Raw genomic sequence first — 19,233 nt, 5'->3', positions numbered from 1 at the left:
AGCCAATCCCAGAAAAAGCCAAACCAGGAGTTGAACCCTGGGGAGCAATTAAATTGGGAAAAGACCAAAAATACTTCTTCTAGAAAGAAATGGAAACACAAAAGTATAATATCTCTCCAAAAAAAAAAACTGATCAACTGTTTTGATTTGTGAATGCCCTATATGATAATTCAGTTTTCCAATCATTGCACTTTTCCTCAGTTCATTTTAAAGGAAAAATTCAAAGTCTATATTCTGTTGCTGTCAGACATACTTTTCACACCTTGAAGGAATGGAATTCAAAATTGGGTTTGAAGTGTCTTGCAGACTGAGATCCTTTTTTTAAACACTTTAGTCTGTTCCTTTTAACAATTAGTTACTTATTTAAGAGTGCTGTGGGGAAAAGAGAACAGTACCCCCCACAGAAAATAAAATTGTGCTTCCACTTTTGAGGCTTTTAAGCTACATTGGACTCTACTTCAATAAGCATGTCAAAAGACCTGTTTGAAAGAATGGTTTTCTGTGCCCCAAGTGAAATTCATAAAATAATACAATTGATCCATCGTCAGGAACTGCTCTAAACCCTCTGAAAAAGAAGATTGCAGCTACTTTAGCAATTAAATAAATTCTGGATTGGAAATATATCATATATAGATATATGTAAATTTATCATAGCACATAGTTTTTTTTAACTAATTCCTAATCAACCCATGGCTATTCTATTTGCAGAACTTCTTAATGATTTCATACAAAGAATTGATTTTATCAAAATCTATTTCCACGTAATAAAATAGAGAACAAGCATACTAGTCTCAGATTTAGGCCGCAGCTTCAGAAGTTCGGTATATTGAGGCCAGGTATAGAACCCTGGAAGATGTCAAGGAAAGAGAATGGCTTCTCTTCTGCTTCTGCCTTCACACTTCTTCACTTACACTAACTGAAGTAAAAATGTCTGTGTCTTATGAAGTCTCCAAATCATATGACACACTTGTTTGAAAATATACTAAAGAAAGAATAGATTCTTAAATACAAAGACATACCTAGAGAAAGCTTAATTGAAAATACAGACTTCATTCTGAAATGTTTTTTAGATATTCTATTTTCCTTAAACCAAGAGTTTCTTGAATTTAATACTTAGGTGAGAGACCATCAAGTTAAATATTGTAAAAATTTCAAATATTAGTCTTAAATTCTCTCAATACCTGCTTATACAGAAAGGATAAATATCATAATCCTATTACTCATCACAAATGTACCTACTTCATTAAAAACTCACTAATGGGTCTTCAACTCATGAATGGATTAACAAACTGGTAGTATATTCATAAAAGGAAATATTACTCAGCAATAAAAAGGAAAACAATATAGATGAATCACACCTGAAGTCTTATATCAAGTGAAAGAAACTGGACTCAAACAGCCACATATTTCAAGATGGCATTTATATGTCATTTTATGAAGGTGAAACTATAGGGTAGAAAATAGATCAGTGGTTGCCAGAAGTTGGTGGAGAGGGAGTAGTTAACTACATGTGGATATGGAGAAATTCTTGGGGGCGATGGAAGCACTTTGTATCTTGGCTTCAATGGTAATTAAGAATTTGTCAAAATTCATAGAATTAAACACTAAAGAGGATGGATTTTACTGAATATAAATTATATGTCCATAAACACAACCTTTTAAAAAACTTACTTTTTACTCCCTCCCTTTAGAAAAAACCCACACTGGTGGTAAAGTTTAGTGTATAAGTTGTCAGTATAGCCTTACAACAAATCACACATAACATCATTATATAAAACTAATACAAGGGGCTCCGAAGCAAAATTCACTACAATAACTTTTATAATAATTTTTTTCACCAAAAAATATTTCAAAGTCCCAGTAGAAGTACTATGACAGTAAACATTTCACTTATATATTCTAAGTAAAAATGATCCAAGTTTATCTCCCAATGAACTATAAAGTGGTAAGTTTGTTATAATATGATATATATGTATATATATTTATTCAAAACCAGATTAAATTTTCCTATTTGTGGTACACTGAGCATCAATATTATACTTCTGTTAAGCCAATATTTTATTCTACTTCCATCCTCTGTTTTTTATTTCAATTACGGTTGATATTCAATATTATTTTATATTAGTCTTAGGTATACAGAGTAGTAGTTAGACACATAATTTATGAAGTAATCTCCCTGATAAGTCTAGTACCCACCTGGCACCATACATAATTATTACAATATTATGCTATTTCACCTAGTATAATATCCTCTAGGTACATCCATGTTGTCACAAATGGTAAGATTGCATTCTATTTTTATGGTTGAGTACTATTTCCTTGTAGATAAGTACCACATCTTATAGGGGTGCATATATTTTTTTGAGTTAGTGTTTTTTTTATTTTTTTCAGATAAATACCCAGAAGTGGAATTGCTATGCCATGAGGTAGTACAATTTTTAATTTTCTGAGGTACTTCCATACTGTTTTCCATAGTGGCTGCATCAATTTGTAGTCACACCAACAGTGTATGAGGGTTCCCTTTTCTCTACATCCTCACCAACACTTGTTGTTTGTTGATTGATTGATGATAACCAATCTGACAGGTGTGAGGTGACATCTCATTGTGATTTTAATTGGCATTTCTCTGATGAGCTTCTTTTCATATGTTTATTGGCCATCTATATGTCCTCTTTGGGGAAATGTCTATGCAGGCCCTCTGTTCATTTTTAAATTGGATCATTTGTTTTTTTGGTTTTGAGTTGCATGAGTTCTTTATAAATTTTGAATATTGACCCCTTATTGCCTCCCAGTCAGTAGGCTGTCTTTTCATTATGTTGATGACTTTCTTTGCAGTGTAAAACCTTTTTAGTTTGATATAGTCCCATTTATTTATTCTTTCTTTCTTTCTTTCTTTCTTTTTTTTTTTTTTTTTTTTTTTTTTTTTTTTTTTTTTTTTTTTTTTTTTTTTTTTTGCTTCTCTGGCCTGAGGAGATATATCAGAAAACTATTACTAAGAGCAATGTCAGAGATTTACTGTTTATATTTTTTCTAGAAGTTTTATGGTTTCAGGTCTTACATTTAGGTCTTTAATCCATTTTGAGTTTATCCTTGCATATGATGTAAGAAGGTGGTCTAGTTTCATTTTTTTGCATGTATCTGTCCAGTTTTCCCAACACCATTTATTGAGTAGACAACTGTTGATGAATATGTGAAGAAAAAAGGAACTCTCATGCCTTGTTGGTGGGACTGTAAACTGGTGTAGCTGCTATGGAAAACAGTATGGAGGTTCCTCAAGAATTAAAAATAGAACTACTTGATGATACAACAATTCTACTTCTGGATCTTTAGCTAAAGCATCCTAAAACACTTCACCTCACTGTATAGTCTTGTCTCCTTTGTCATCGATTAGTTGACCATATAGGTGTGGATTATTGCTGGGATATCTACTCTGTTCCATTGATCTATGTGTCTGTTTTTATGGCAGTGCCATGCCGTTTTGATTGCTATAGGTTTGTAATATTGTTTGATACCAGGTAACACAATACTTCCAACTTTGTTCTTCTTTCTCAAGATTGCTGTAGCTATTTGGGGTCTTTGTGGTTCCGTATAAATTTTAGAATTAATTGTTCTAGTTATGTGACAAATGCCACTGGTATTTGATAGAGATTGCATTGAATCTATAGATTTCTATAGATAGAATTAATGATATTAATTCTTCTTATCTATGAACATGATAAATGCTTCCATTTATTTATATCTCCTTTATTGTATTCTACTTTTTATTGGTATTCTGACTATTATATTGAGAGCTTTAAAAAATTATTCTAGGGGAGTAAAAAAAATAACATAGATGATAGAGGCATTGTTCATTCCTCTTGCAACCAAATCAAAGTTGTGACAGAAACATGGAGCAAACAGCAAGGAAAGTTGCCTGGAGAAACAAGCCTTCCAAGTAGGGAGAGAAATAAGAAAAGACCCAGACTCGGGTGAAGGTAGGACGAGGCAAGGACGCAAGGTTGTCTGATTCCTAGCGGCTGAGTGGGACAGCAGCAGTAGCAGCAACTGCAGGTGCCTCTTAAAGGGGCCATGTCTGCAAGCACACTTCTGCAGTGACAGAACTGCTCTCTCTGAGCACCAGTGCCAGTTCAGCTGCACAGGGTGCACAATAGAATTACAGGGGGATCCTGAGTTGTCCCAGTGAGAGCCAGAGGCAAAGCACTCTCCCTGGCAAGAATGCCACTGGAATCCATTGTTCCTCTTTTGAGCCCTCCTCACTCCCAGTGTAAGGACACAGCACCACCATAGCTGAGACATCATTAACCTGGATAACCAAGGTTGCTCTGCCAAGAGGATTCCTTGAAATTCTGCCTCCCCCAACTCACAGCCCCACTCAAGCCACATCCAGGTGTATCCTCAGTGAGTCAGGTGCTCCTTTCTGAGTAAGAGCCAAGACTCACACCGGAGGCAGCTGGTTTCATTTTCTGGTGTGGTTTCTTGAGGCAACTATACACACAGCATCTGTGGATTGCTTGCTGAACCTTAACAGGTGGCCCCAGAGGGGCACAGGCTGGGGCTAAACTTGGTCGGCCGCTGAACCCCTCTCAGAACTGTGCCGCTAAACACCTACTACACAAAGTCATGCTAATAAGACCAGGAGACTTAGGAGCTTTGCTTAGTACATAGAAACAGACACAGAAAGGAAGCCAAAATGGGAAGACAAAGCAGAAACCATACGAGAGAACAGAACAGAGATCCAGGAAGAATGGAGTCAAGCAATTTAACAGATGCAGAGTTTAAAACACTTGTTACAAAGATGCTCAATGAACTTAAGGGAAATGTAGATGAATTCAGTGAGAACTTTAACAAAGAGATAAAAAAACATAAAAATGGAAATGGAAATTATAAAAGGGAACTCCTCAAAAATGAAGAACACATTATCTGAGATAAAGAGTATATTAGATGGAATAAACAGAGCGAATAAAGAAGAGAATCAAACCACCAATATAGAGGCTGGGGAAGCCAAGGACACTCAATCTGAATGGCAAAAAAAAGCCAAGACAATAATAATAATTATTATTATTATAATTATTATTATTTAAGGAGCCTATGTGACACAAATAAATATAAAAAAAAATTGTGCCATAGGGGTACCTGAAGGAAAACAAGACGTTGACGAGCTATTTGAAGAAATAATGATGGAAAACTTCCCTCACCTGATGAAGGAAATAAACATATAACCCCAGGAAGCTCAGAGTCCCCAAAAGAGGAACCCAAAGAGGCCCACACTAAGACACATCATCATTAAAATGCCAAAAATACAAAGAGAGAATCTTAAAAGCAGCAAGAGAAAAGCACTTCATTACCTACAAGAGAGCAACTATAAGCCTGGTGGACAATTTCTCAAAAGAAACCATGCAGGACAAAAGGGCTTGGCACAAAATATTCAATGTGATGAAGACGCAGGATCTACATCAAGAATACTTTATCCAGCAAAGCTATCATTTAGAGCCAAAGGACAGATAAAGAGCTTCCCAGACAAAAATAAGCCAAAGGAATTTATCATCACCAAGCCAGTATTACAGGAAATGTTGGAGGGACTTCTTTAAGAAGAAAAAACCATGTATGAAAAACATAAAGAAAGAATGGTAATAACTGCATTCTTATCAACAAGTACCTCAAATGGAAAAAAATGGAGTGCTCCAACCACAAAAGAGAGTGGCTAAATGGATAAGGAAGCAAGACTCCTACATATGCTGCCTATAAGAGACTCACTTCAGATTAAAAGAGACACACAGACTGAAAGGAAGGGGATGGAAAAAGATATGGACTTGATGGACCTAGAGGGTATTGCACTGAATGAAACGGGTTGGGTAAAGACAAATACCGCAAGATTGCATGTATATTTATTATCTAAATAATAAAATCAACAACAACAACAACAACAACAACAGCAGAAATACAGATAAAGAAAGTATTTTGAGGGCTTCTAGATGGGACGGGATTGGGGGATGGCAAAAAAAAGGCAAGGTGGTTAAGAGGTACAAATTGTTATCTGCAGAATAGACATAGAGATGTAGCATGTAGCATGGGGAAGATGGTTAACGATGTTATAATAAATGTGTAAGGGGGTAGAGGGGTACTAGATTTAGTGGAGTGATCACTTTGCAAGTTATGTGGATCTCTGATCACTAGGCTGTACTACTGAAACTGGTATATTATTGTATGCCAAATATAATTTAAAAATTCATTGAATTGTACAATGTAAATATGAGCAACTAATTGTCTATTATATTTTGACAAAGCCAGAAAAAAATATTCTAATATAAAGGGGATAAACACTTGTAGTATACCTATTATGTGGCAGGCACTATACTAGCTCTTTGTTATCACATTTAATTTCTAAAGCAACCTTGTTAAGTTAATGTGACTATCTTTATTTTCTAGATAAGAAAAGAAAGTTTGAGAGAGAGTAAGTGATTTGTCCCAAGTCACCCAGCCAATTGATGGTACAATCTGAATTCCAACCAAAGACTTGTGGCTCAAAAGCTGAAGAGTTGCCACTTTTAGGTGATTGAGCAATGATCATACTTTTAGAGGGTTCATTGGGTGATAATGTAGGCTAGAGACTATCAAAAGTTTATACTATAAAATTAAAATATCAGTATTTGATTCAAAATGAAACTGACACAATTTTCATTAGCTCAAGATATTTAAGGATTTTTCTTGGGTTTGACTGTCCTAATTGATTCCCTACATTTTACAAGGTCGTAGAAAAGATCTTTAATCTTCCAAGCCTGAAGACACATTCAGGAATTTGAATGTTATTTAACGATATGTTTTTAAAACAAAAACCCAGGACACTGATTTAAAGATGCCCTAATAGTGCTCAGTGTTATAACTAGTGACACAGTTCAGGCAGAGAAGTAACAAAGATAAGTGGGGAGAAGACAGCACTCACACAAAGCCCCAAGCATGCATGTTCTTATAAAAAGTCACCACATACAGAACACACATTACAGTATGAAAAAGAATGCTATCTCAAATTGTTTCTCTTCTTTTCCTCACACAGTTAAAGAGAATGTGACTGCCTTTTTCTTGTACTAAGAACTCTTTACTTGTGCAGAGAAGCATGGCTCAGGTAACTTTTCAAATTATCCAGTAGTCTTAAATGGTAAAAACCTTACAGAGTGAAGGATTTTTATTTCGTCTGTGTATTCCTAGAATCCTAAGGTATTTCATTTCATGGTATTACTGAAATCCCTAGCATTTAAAATCAAGTCAAATTCCCAAACTTTGTAATTAAAAGGAGTGACTATCTTTCCAAACTCAATTATGTATTTTGTCTAACAAATATCCATTTGAAATGTATCAGAAGGACATACCACAAGAGCCTATTAACAAAAAACCTAGCACATGCTGGCTTTTAATATTCTTTTGGCTCAAAACCCAAAGTTGCTAAACAAAATGTTTATGTAACACAGATCAGTACTAATTACTCTTCTCTAGATGAAATGCTAAGGAAAAATGGACTGAAAAGTACCGAATGAATTTCTTGGAAATAAAACAAGCATCGTGTGTGGTTATGTACACTCCGATTTTTCACACATGGATCTGTAGGAGCAGCATTTTGGCTTCATAATTATTTTCATCAAATAGGCCTATTTCAAAGCAACTGAATTTTCAGCTATGTAACCCCTTTGGCCTAACTGGTCTATGCGGCTGTTTGCAAATTATTTCTTTAACAGCTAAAAGTCACATAAGAAAACAGCTAAGTTCACACTATGTTTGAAAACTTCCTGACTTTTAAGTGTTTTTGAACGTTCATTTAACACTGTTTTGAGTCCATTTTTATTTAGTTTGCCCTCACAGGTGTTTTGTTTTATCAATTTGGAAAAGAAAAATTTTAAAACCACTTAGCTGTAAAGTCCCTCCCACAAGCAGTTTTAATTACCTGACAAATGTTTCCCATACTTAGCATACCCTTGCCTTGGTTAGAGAGCCAGCTCCCCTTGAGAGAGGGATGACTAAATACATTTGTGTGAGGGTGTGTGTTTGTGTGTGTGTTTAAGACAAAGGAAAATCACTCTCTTGGTGTAGACAATCAACCTAATGGACACAACAAAAAAATCCATTTAGGTTGGTCAAATACTACATTACTATTATTGGTGTTTTCAGCACTTTGTATTTTCAAGTATCTAACTCAAATGTTCATTTCCTTCAGGATATTTTCGTATGCTAAAACTCTCTCTGGCAACCAGATGTCATATTACATTCTTTTAAAATCTCATTAGGTGGCCTTGTTCTCATCTCCACTGCACTGTCTTCTTTGGATATTTAGGAGAGGGCCAGATGCTCAGAAAAGATCCAAGGGATGAGGTAATGAGACTTGTTTCTTACAAAACAGTACTGGACAAGTTAGCTTACTAAAACAATGCAGTTTAAAAATTTGTACATTGATCACACAAAGCTCGTTCAGAAGAAAAATAAATACACACACATACAAACAATAAACTAGAATAGATATGAAAATGCTAAGGTTGGGGATATAAAAGATGTATTTTTCTCCCTTTCAATTTTCCTTTTCTAATTTTCTTTAATGAGTAGGCATTTTTTTAAATGGAAAGTTAAATTCTAAAAATGTTGTTTCCTTACATAACAGAGAAAACAGCTTTGCATATATAGCTAGGTCACTTTTTGACAAGCAATTGCTACACGAGTGCCTTCATGGACACCATTTGGTTTTGCTGATTTACGGCTTCAAGTCTCTTTAAAGATTCAGAGTTTGTCTATGGCCATGCCACCCTGAACAAGCCTGATCCCACCTGATCTCAGAAGCTAAGCAGAGTTGGGTCTGGTTAGTGCTTGTGATGGGAGACCACCTAGGAAGACCAGGCGCTGTAGGTGTAAAAAATTAAAAAAATTTAAAAAATAAGGGATTGTAAAATGACAAACTCCTTGCAATCTGTGAGGTCAACCAAGGGTTGCCTTGCCTAAAATATGAAAAAAGAAACAATAAGAAAATAAATAAATAAAGATTCAGAGTTCATTTATTCCATAACTATAATTCCTTGCTCACAGCAATTTGCAGCCTATACATTAATTTTATCAATAGAAATAAAATAATTATTTCCGTGATCAACAACACATTTTTACAGGGAGCTTCCAAGGTTAGTAATCTCTCCCTGTTTTCATTTCTATAAATTTTATTGTCTGTAAATTTTATTTGATATTTAGCATTATTACTGACTTATATTATTCTTTTCATGTACATATTTTGTCTACCAATTAAGTAATAAACTCCTTGAGAGAGCAGTGATGTTTCTTGTCCAAAGTGTCACAATATGGAGTCTTTGAAATGAAATTCACTTAGTATGATGACGTATCAGTCTTATGTACATACTTAGAACAATCGATAAGTGGCAGTGGTGGGGGAGTGGAATGGAATGAGCATTATAGATTAGGACCTGTCATGAGTCATTCTCTTGGAGCTGAGAAAGGGGTCACTCTTCCTGAGCATATGGGGAAGAGAAACAAAAAAGGGATCCACCAAAAAGAAAGGGGCTAAACTTATCAGGAATGGCTGTACCTGCAGCAGCAGCTGATGATAATGGCATTATGATGACACTGAAGACTTCAACAATGAGATGATTAATTGGTCAAATTTTGGGATCTAGAGCGTGGAGAGAAAATGGACAAATATAATTAGAATTATATCATTCAGTATAATTTCTAGCACTATATGTAGACAATACAGAATATATAAACAAATATTAGTATCTACAATAAACACCCACAATACAGGAAATATAGAGAGCTAGTTACATGCCCTGTGTGGCTTAATTATGTTGTACTATGCCAAAAACTTTTTTTGACAATTATTTTATTTCTAATATGTGGATGATAAAAGCAATAAGTAGAATAAGGAAAAGACTCCTGCTGTAAGTTTTCCAATTGTACTTTTATAAGCCCAAGATGAGAGAAAAAGCCTGAAAGAAACCCAGGAATTACTCTTAAAGGGCCTGCGCACAGACTCTCTAACTCCCAGGTACTCAGTCTGGGCTTCGGTGGAAGGAGAGTAACTTGGAAGATGCTAGAGACACATAGGGAGAAACTGAGTTAAGTGGCTACAGGGCAAGAACTTGAGGGACAGCCGCTATTGTCCCTGTGTCGAGGCCTCCTCCCCTGTAGCTGGTAAACAGACACCATCTTTCCTATATTGAGCTCTCCCTGAATATTGCCAAATTGGAATTTTCATTGGTTTGATAAAACCCACTGGCTTTACCCTGGTGACTCCTTAGGACCCTGTCCCACTAAACTTGTGGACCACCAAAGACTTCAGTGTCCCATGGACAGCTTGTGTTGGCGTGTAATGCAAACTTTCTTAGTTATCTCTCAGGTGGGTCCATGAGCTCTAGGCAGGAAGTGGCTGACCTCCATGTGTTCTGAGCCTTTTGAGTGGCCCCAGGATCAGCATTAGCACTAAATCTAAATCTGCACTAACCTGGTGAACACCGCTCACACGACTCTGGTGACTCTCTGAGATCCCACACCACCCAGCTCTTGCAGAGCTAGAGGCTTTTTTAGGCAGCCAGTGTTAATTCACACTACAGTATTTCCTGGACAACTCTCAGGATTTGTGGACCACAGGCAAGTGATAGCCGGCCTTGGTGTACCCTGAGTCTTTTGCTGAGTAAATCTGAATTTGCATTGACCTGAGGAACACGACTCACTCCACCCTGGCGACTCCCTAAGATGCCACCTCATTTAACTTGCATATTGCCTGAGGCTCTTTTAGTGACTGAGATATAACAGCAGCTAGCACGTGGCAGCAGGCCTCAGGGTACCCGAGGCCTGCTTCTGAGCTACCACAGGCCAAGTACTGGTGGCAGTCAACCTCTGTTCAAAGGGTGGCCTCTCCCATGAACCTTCAGATCCAGCACAGGTAGCAACAACCATAGATCACTTTGTAGAGTCTATCAGGTAGCCACAGGCTGATCACAGGCAGCATTGACCTTGACCTGCACAGGAGCCTCTCCCAAGACACCCCAAAACAAACACACCCAGTGGCCAGCTTTATACAACAGAGCACTACAGGATTAGCCCCAAAAGAAACATACCCAAACGGTAGTCTCAGAAATCACCAAGACTCCTGAGTCAAAAACTCATTCCATGGGGTCACCCCCACACAGCACCTTATTCGTGTGGTCATGGTCAATCATCACAGCCACTCAGCCTGAGGGTCGGTCCCACCCACTGACATGCTAACAGCAATTAAGGCTCAACTACAAGAGGGCACACACAATGCACACAAGGTACACTCCTGGAGTATCTGGCATAAGTGACCTAAAACACTGCATGACTGGGCCCAACAGGTTACCTACACCTAAGGCTACCCTGCAAAGACTCTGAGACATAACAGGTTTACCTAATATATAGAAAAAAAAACACAGAGAGGCACCCAAAATGAGAAAACAAAAGAACATGTCTCAAATGAAATAACAGGAGAAAATGCCAGAAAAAAACAAACTAAACTAAATGGAGGCAAACAATCTACCAGATACAGAGGTCAAAACACTGGTTATAAGCATGCTTTAAAAACTTAGTGAGAACTTCGACAATGAGAAAGTAAGCATAAAAAATGAAATAGAAACCATAAAAAAAAGGACCGGTCAGAAATGAAGAATGCAATAACTGCAATGAAGAATAAACTGAAAGGAATCAAAAGGAGATCAGGTGAACCAGAAGACTGAATCATTGATTTGGAAGACAAAATAGCAGAAACCATCTGATAGAAACAGCAAAAAGAATTTTAAAAACTGAGGCTAGGTTAAGGGATCTCTGGGACAACATAAAGTATAACAACATTCATGCCATAGGGATACCAGAAGGGAAAGAGAGAAAACAAAGAATTGAGAACTTGCTAGGAGAAATAATGCCTGAAAACTTCCCTAACCTGGTAAAAGAAATAAACATACAAGCCCAGGAGGCACAGAGACTCCCAAACAAGATGAACTCAAAGAAGCCTACATCAAGACACATCTTAATTAAAATGCCAAAGGTTAAAGACAAAGAGAGAATCTTAAAAGGAGCAAGTGAAAAACATTTATTTACAAGGCAGATCCCATAAGACTGCCAGCTGATTTCTTAAAGGAAACTTTGCAGGCCAGAAGGGATTGGCACAAAATATTCAAAATGATGAAAAGAAAGGACCTATGACTAATATTATTCTATTCTGCAAGACTATCACCTAAATTTGAAAAAGAGATAAGGAGCTTCCCAGACAAGAAGAAGCTAAAGAAATTCATCACCACCAAACCAGTATTACAATAAATATTAAGGTAACTTCAGGAAGAAGAAGATGAAGGGGAAGAACATAAATATGAGTAATAAAGTGGCAACAACTATGTACCTATCAATAATCACTTAAAGTGTAAATGAATTAATGCTCCAATCTAAAGACATAGGCTACCCGAGTGTATAAAATAACAAGACCCATAGCATTATATCTATAAGAGATCCACTTTAGACTGAAAGTTAAGTGATGGAAAAATATATCTTATGCAAGTGGAAATAAAAAGAGCTGGGGTAGCAAAAAGTATATAAGACAAAATAAACTAAAACAAACCCTATAATAAGAGACAAAGAAAGACATTTCATGATAAAAGAATCAATACAAGAGACTATAACCCTTGCAAACATTTATGTGCCCAAAATAGAAGCACATAAATATATAAAGCAAATACTAACTGACATAAAAATAGAAATTGACAGCAAAACAGTCATAGTAGGGGACTTTAAGACCTCACTGACATTAATGAATATATCTTCTAGACTGAAAATCAGAAAGAAAATAGTGGCCTTAAATGGCACACTGGACCAGATGGATTTAATTGATATTTTTAGAAGACTTTATTTTAAAAGCAGTAAAATATACATTCTTTTCAAGTGCACACGGAACATTTTCCAAAATAGACCACATGTTAGGCCACAAAACAAGTTTTAGTAAATTTAAGAAAGTTGAAGTCATACCAAGTGTCTTCTTGTATGGCAGTGGTAAGAAACGAAATCAATTACAAGAAAAAAACTGAAACACACAGACATATACACACATGGAGATTAAATAACATGCTTCTAAACAATGAATGAGCTAACGACAAGATCAAGAAAGAAATCAAAAGATATCTTGATACAAATGAAAACATTTGGGTTATTGTGACCCAATGACCCAAAATCCATGGGACACAGCAAAAGGAGTTCTAAGAGGACAATTCATAGTATTACAGGCCTACACCAAGAAACAAGAACAATTTCAAACAAACACTCTAATTTTACACCTTAAGGAACTAGAAAAAGAACAACAAACAAAACCCAAAGTTAGTACGATAAAAAAAAATAATAATGATCAGAGCGGAAATAAATGAATTAGAATCTAAAACAAAACAAAACAAAATATCAATGAAAGCGAAATCTAGTTCTTTGAAAAGATAAACAAAATTGATTAACCTTTAACCAACTCATCAAGAAAAAAAGAAAGAGGACTCAAATAAAATAAATCAAAAATTAAAGAGGAGTGATGACAACTAACCCCACAGATTTATAAAGGTTTATAAGAAAATAATATTTAAAAAATTATGTCAACAAGTAGGACAATATTAAAGGAATGGATAAGTCCCAGAAACATACAATCTTTTAAGAGTAAATCAAAAAGAAACAGAACATATAAAGAGACCAATTAGTACTAGTGAAATCAAATCAGTAATTAAAAAACTCCCAACAAAAAAAAAGTCCTAGACCAGATGGCTTCACAGGTAATTTCACCAAACACTCAAAGAAGAATTAACACTTATCCTTTTCAAACTATTCCAAAAAATTCAAGAGGTAAGAAAGCTCTCAAAATTGCTTTATGAGGCCACCATTACCCTTATTCCAAAGTCGGAAGAAGATATTATATAGAACAATAAAATTATAAGCCAATATCCCTGATGAACTCAACAAAACATTAGCAAACTGAATTCAGCAATACATTAAAAAGATAATATACCATGATCGAGTGGGATTTTTTCTTAGGATGCAAAGTCAGTTTGATATCCATAAATCAATTAACATGATACATCACATAAACAAAATGAAAGATAAAAATAAGATGATCATTTTATTGATCATATTATTTTATTGATCATTTATTCATTTCGATAAATGCAGAAAAAACATTTGACAAAATCAAGCATCCATTTATGATATAAACTCTCAGCAAGCGGGAATAGAAGGAGCATACTTCAACATGATAAAAACCACATATGACAAACCCACAGCTAACATTACACTCAACAGAAAAAATGCTAAAATTGTTTTCCTTAACATTAGGAAGAAAATAAGGATGTCCACTTTCATTGCTTTTATTCAATATAATATTGCATGACCTAGCCACAACAATCAGACAAGCAAAAGAAATAAAAGTCATCCAAATTGGAAAAGAAGAAGTAAACATGTAATTATTTGCAGATGACATAATACTGTATATGGAGAACCCAAAAGATTCCACGCAAAAAAACTATTAGAATTTATCAATAAATACAATAAATTATCAGGATAAAAAATTACTATTCAGAAATCGGTTATATTTTTATGCACCAACAATAAATTATCAGAAAGAAAAACTAGATAAACAATTCCAATTACACTTGCATCAAAAACTAAAATAAAATACCTAGGAATAAATTTAACGAAGGAAGCACAAAAAAATGTACTCAGAAAATCATAAGACATTGAAGAAAGATGTTGGAGAAGGTATAAATAAGTAGAAGCATATACCATGCTCATAGATAGGAAGAATTAACACCATTAAAATGACCTTACTACCCAAAGCAATCTATAGATTCAATGCAATCTCTATCAAAATACCAATGGCAGTTTTCACAGAACTAGTACAATTAATCCTAAAATTTACATGGAACCACAAAGACCCCAAATAGCCACACCATTCTTGAGAAAGCAGAACAAAATTGAAGTTATCACAACCTGATATCAAACAATACCACAAGATTATAATTATCAAAGTGACATTGTACTGACATAAAAACAGAAATATAGATCAATAGGACATAATAGACAGCCCAGAAATAAACCACACTTATACAGTAAATTAATCTATGACAAAGGAGGCAAGAATATACAATGGGGTGATGACAGTCTATTCAATAACACAAGTTTGGAAAAACACAAGTTCGGAAAATTAGATAAGTACATGCAAAAAATTGAAACTGGACCACCTTCTTACACCATATACAAAAACAAACTTAAATGGATGAAAGACCTAAATGAAACAGCCAAAACCATACAACTCCTAGAACAAAACATAGGCAGTAAACTCTCTTACATTGCTCTTAGTAATACTTTTTCTGACATACTTCCCTGGGTAAGGGGAACAAAAGAAAGATTAAACAAATGGGAAAACATCTAACTAAAAAGTTTTCACAGCAAATGAAACCATTAATAAAATAAAAAAGAAAACTTACCAACTGAGAGAAGATATTCGCCAATGATACATTGAATAAGGGGTTCATATTCAAAATTTATAAAGAATTCGTATAACTTAACAACAGAAAAACACGATTTGATCATTTATTCACTCATTTATTCATAAATCAGATATTTAGTCAGTGTTTATAATGTGCAAGGGCTTGTGTAGGCCTAAAAGAAAAGCAAAAATACAGGACAAAAAAACAAGTGATACAAAAATTTTTAAAATTGTTTTTATTTAATTATTTATGATTTATTTATTTTCAAATAGACTTGAAATTCAATATTATTTTATATTACTTTCAAGTGTACAACATAGTGGTTAGACATTTATATAATTTACAAAGTGATCCCCCAAATTAGTCTAGTATTCACCTGGTAATATATATAGTTACTACCATATTATTGGCTATGTTCCCTATGATGTATTTTACATCCCCTTGTCTATTTGGTAACTCCTAATTTGTACTTCAAAATCTCTTCATCACCACTGATTACAGCTATTTGACCATATGGCAAGTCACTTAATTTCTGTGAACTTTACTTTTCTCTTCTATAAAAAAAATCACTATTATTATTATTATTATTTTATAGTATATTTATCAGAATCATGATCATGATAATCATCATTGTTACTAGTATTTCAATTCCACTTATAACCAAATCCTCTAATTTTCATGACAGACATCATAAATCACATACGAAAGTCTGTAAGAAACGCTATAACTTTTCACCTCATGATTAGCAAAGTTAGCATGGTTCAATGCCAAATTCAAAACTATAGTGCCTATTGCTGAGCATCTCCCCAGATGCCCCTCATTGATATAATTTATCTCCCACTGGAGAGAAAGGAGAAAGAGGGAAGAAAAAAAATAAGGGAATGATATTGGTTTGATAATTCTATCATTATTTCCTTATTTTTCTGAATATTTTTTGCTTATATCCATCTATCCATTTTCCCTCTCTCTACAAAATTAGTATTAACCAAGTACCCACTATGTGTGAGGTATTATGCTAGACATTGGGGGTCTAATTATGGGCAAAACAGGCAAAGTCACTGTCCTCAAGGAATGTACCACCTAGTGAGAGAGACAGACATTAAACAATCACCAAACCAAGTGAATGCTTTGAAGGAAAGGAGTAAAATACATCAAAATATGTAACAAAGAAGACTGACCTAGACCAGGGATGAGAGAAAGGCAGAAATGTGCCCAAGAAGGCTTCCCTTAGGGATCCGAAGACTACGAAGTTGTTGACAATGTGCAGGTGAATGCAGTGATGGCTAGTAGATAAGCAATTGGATATTTGACTCTGGGATGTTAAGGAGAGGTCTAGATTACAGATACAATTTAAGAGTCATGGGTATGTGGATGGAAACTGAACCCCAGAGGCTAAATAAGATTGCTAAGAGTAAGAGAAAAAATAAGAAGGGATCTAGGACTGATCTTTGAAGATTTCCAGCATTTAATGGTTACTGATTTGATACCTGCATTCTCTACTAACTGGGCCTCACTTCTCTAATTACAGTCTCCTAAATTAAATTGCCCAACCCCTACTCATGTTAATAAATACCTGGAGAGATTTGTGTAGAAATTGAGAAGAAGGACCTCACAGTAAAACTGACCTGGGTTCAAATCCTAGATTTGTTCTTTTCTAGCTATGTCACCTTCAAAAAATTACTTTAACTCTCTTAGCCTCAATTCTGCCATCTATAAATAAGGTAATTATAGTACCTGTTATACAGCTGCTGTGAGGATCAAATAAAATAATGCCATCTAAAATACTTAGGACAGTGTCCGACAAGTAGTAATTGCTCAGTAAACAGAAGTTAACTAAGGAATCTACTACCGCAAGCCCACTTTTTAATTAGTAGGCTAGTGAGTAGATATGAGCATAACCAAGTTAATCCCATATCTTATAGTGGAATGATTGAAATCTAGTCACTCTTTGGGTACCATTTATAAGCCCACCCAGCCAGAGTACACAAGTGCCCAGTGATCAGGAGCATGGTGTAATTTTGTCACTAAAAATGTTTCTCCCATTCTGCCAGCTTGTCAGTATAGCAGCTCTAGCAATATACTGCTCTGGCAATACCAACACTGCCAGCCAGTAGAGACTACTCTAGTGCTAAGGAAAAGGTGGAAAAAAAGTAATTTAAGAACTCCCATTCTAGAACTTTTGGAAACAGCTCTTCTGTACTGCTGCATTCACAACGTAAACAATATTTTTGAAAGTATCATACAAAAATTTTTACAATACATTGGCAGGAGTAAAACAGGAAATACTATACTTCAGGAGTAAGCAAAGTACGCAACTAGATTGATCATTTTGTGATAGGGCTATTCAGCCATATTCTGAATTACAATTAAGTTCCTCCAAAAACAGAACTTGTTTGGGAAATGTGCACATCTTTATAGGATTAGATTAATGGAACTGTCTTTGACCTGTATATGCAGAAATTATAACTGTGTTGCCAAAAAGTGTTATTTTAGCTTCTGACTGGAAATCAAATGTACAATTAAGGATAGGCTTTTCAATCACTCTACTAGGATCATGAAACTACCAAAAAATTATAGATGTAAATACAACATTGGGAATGAATGTCTTTTTTTGACGGTACCACCATCATCTCAAATATAACTTTTCCTTGCCCCTATGCTAAGCCCTATCTAGTCACTTTTAAAAATGACTTTTAAACAATTCCCTCTCCTTTTTAAAACTTTCTCTTCCCTTTCAAGCTTTATTCATACCCTTTCACTTCAGCTTGTCTTACTGAAATAGTCTTAACATGTATTTCCACTCATCAGTTCTTTCTTCTCATCTATTATGTTCCTTAAGGCCAGGTTAACCTTCCAAAACACGGTTCTTGCTGTTACCTCATTTATTGAATCATACATGCATTTATTATTATAATCAGCATTTACTGAACTCTTACTAAATGCAGATAGTGTGCTAAGCTCTACAAATGGAGAGGTGAAAAGCCGAAGTCCCCAGTTTCAAGTCATTTACCAGATGGCTGAGGTACAGAATGTGGTCAGAGTCTCAACATCATAATAAAGGAACTTAGTCCAAAAAAAGCAACATGATTAAAAAATTATCTAACCACCAGCCACTATATTTCTAAATAAATGAGCTATTAGAAGTAAAAGAGAAGTTCAAGAAAGATTATAGAGCTAGGAATTTTTTTCCTCTGGTATATATTTAAGAACTATTTATGTATAAGATCTAGTTTTAATATCAAAAAGGTTTTAGATATTCCTCTGTGGAAGTTGGGGGTAGGGTGGGGTGGACTATGGGAACATTAAGAAATCTCTTCCAGAATTTTATGGTTCTGAATCTCCTTAAGTAAAGCAAAGACAAATCGAAGGCTGTATGGAGAACTATTTGTGGTCTATTAAATAACCTTGAAGCTTTCTAGACTGCAGAATGGGGAACAAGATTGTATCTCTAAACAAACTGTAGAAATCCCCATGAAAATACAAAATTATCCACTTTTAAATAAAATATTTCCAAACATAGTCACAAGGCATAAAGTAGTATTATTCTATAAGGAGCCAATATAGACAAAGGAGTCAATATGGCAAAATGAAGCTAAGTTGCCAAAAATCCAAAGGATTATGGTGATTATCTAGATTCTTTTTTTAAATTAAGTTTATTGACATTCGTGAATACAATTATATAATTTTCAGGTGACATCTGTATATTCTATTGTGTGTTTACTACCCAAAGTTC

The 19,233-nt window shown here is 35.0% G+C and overlaps 1 pseudogene; it reads left to right on the top strand.

Annotated features, from left to right (window-relative positions):
- The first annotated feature begins 8,766 nt into the window (after window positions 1-8,766).
- LOC118608599 lies at window positions 8,767-8,886 on the top strand (annotated as a pseudogene).
- Window positions 8,887-19,233: the final 10,347 nt, after the last annotated feature.

The sequence above is a fragment of the Rousettus aegyptiacus genome, unplaced genomic scaffold (assembly GCF_014176215.1).
Source record: "Rousettus aegyptiacus isolate mRouAeg1 unplaced genomic scaffold, mRouAeg1.p scaffold_m13_p_9, whole genome shotgun sequence".
Classification (NCBI taxonomy): domain Eukaryota; kingdom Metazoa; phylum Chordata; class Mammalia; order Chiroptera; family Pteropodidae; genus Rousettus; species Rousettus aegyptiacus.
The sequence above is the reverse complement of the archived record's forward strand: the minus strand, read 5'-3'. Positions and strand labels throughout refer to the sequence as shown.